This window comes from Cynara cardunculus, unplaced genomic scaffold, assembly GCF_001531365.2.
Source record: "Cynara cardunculus var. scolymus isolate 2C unplaced genomic scaffold, CcrdV1 Un_Scaffold_1367, whole genome shotgun sequence".
Taxonomy (NCBI): domain Eukaryota; kingdom Viridiplantae; phylum Streptophyta; class Magnoliopsida; order Asterales; family Asteraceae; genus Cynara; species Cynara cardunculus.
The window spans coordinates 53,790-55,501 of NW_020200747.1; positions in this window are offsets into that span (position 1 = coordinate 53,790).

A 1,712-nucleotide genomic window follows, 5' to 3' on the forward strand; every position below is an offset into this window, starting at 1 on the left:
GATAAATATTTAGTCAGACTATTTAGCTAATCTTCTACTAACAGATAAAGCTTATCTATAATAAGGATAAACATTAAAACAAAATAAACTTTGTAGAATCCAGGTGTTGAATGGTTATCTCCAACTGTCTTCCATGGGATATGAGTTCAACCTTATCTTCATATCTTCATTGTTTGCCTCTGGTTGAATTGGTGAAAGAAACTCCAAGTGTTAGTATCCAGAGGGGTTATGGGGATGCACTTTCCATCGCATCTCTGGTTAGTTCATCGACCCTCTTGACATTCTTCAGACTTAGTCATTTCTCCATGAAGTCTTCCATCGGCCTTCTGGTTCTTCATCACATTTTTGTCTTCATTACTTCATACATTTTACTTAAGGGGTCTAACAACGATGTACTTCAGTCATCTTCCAGAAGATGGTATCAACGGCTTGGAGGAGGAGCTTGACGTCAGATGCCATGTCATAGTCCTCGTCATTTTTGTCAATCACGTCATCCTTATCCTCGTCAAAGGAGTCATCCACAGATTGACCTGTAAGAGATTGAGAGTGAGCTAAAAGAGGCTCAGGGTTAGAGAAAAAGAAAGGGTATGTTGGTCCCATTAGGGTCCACAAGATATGTACAACAGTTTGCAGAAGGGGGGGATGAATACAAACACAGAAACTTTTCAAATTTAAAATATATATTGATAAGAAAGAATCAATACAAATTTTACAAGATTGTTTGCAGAAAGATAAGATAGATAAAACCTATCTAAACAATCTAAAGTTACACACTAATTCTTAGGAAATAAATAAAAGATTTGTTGTTAAAGACTTAGAAGAAAGTAAGTTCTTTCTGGGAAAGAACTTGTTTAGAATTCAACAAAGAGATTCTAACTTGCTCTTGAAGATGAGCGTATTTGTTCTTAGATGTGTGTGTTCTTTTACTTAAGCGTAAGTAAGTTCAGAGTGAGGGGTAAGAGTATCTCTGCATGGAGCTAGAACACATTTATTTATACCCATTGCATTAAATATACATTTAATGCAACATGGTAGGGTTAGAACGCGTGTCAATCCTTAAGGAAAAGGCTTGTCCTTTGTTAAAGTGAATAGTACAAAAGCATATTCATCAGCAGACATCCTATCACAAAGTTGGTGGGTAATAGAGACAACTAATCGGCTATGTACTGTGCCAATGTTTAGAAAGGGTATGGGTTTATCCTGTTAAACCCCACAATTCATAATGTAAAAAGTAATGAAAAACAACGAGTCATGAAGAACCAGAAGACCAATGAAGACATCAACGCAGAAACGACTAAGTCTGGAATTCAACCAGAGGATCGATGGACAGTTGAACCAGAGGACCGATGGACAGTCCAAGGATGCGGTGGGAAGAGCATTCTCATCGACCCTCTAATCAATCAACACTTAGAAGATTTTCCATCAATTCATACAAGCATGCGATGGAGTTTCGAAGATAAGGATAAGATCATCATAACATGAGTGACAGCTGGAGATGACAAGTCAATAGTTGGAATTCATGTTTATCTTAATATTAATGTTTATCCATATGAAAGATAAACCTTATCTGTTAAATAGAAGATTTGCTAGAAAGTAGCATTAGATAGTTATCTTCTTATTAGCCATTTAGTATAAATAGGTGATCAGATCTATTGTAAAAATAAGGCTTTTATGCATTGTTTTACGTTTCTGAGTTTATAAAGTAAAACATT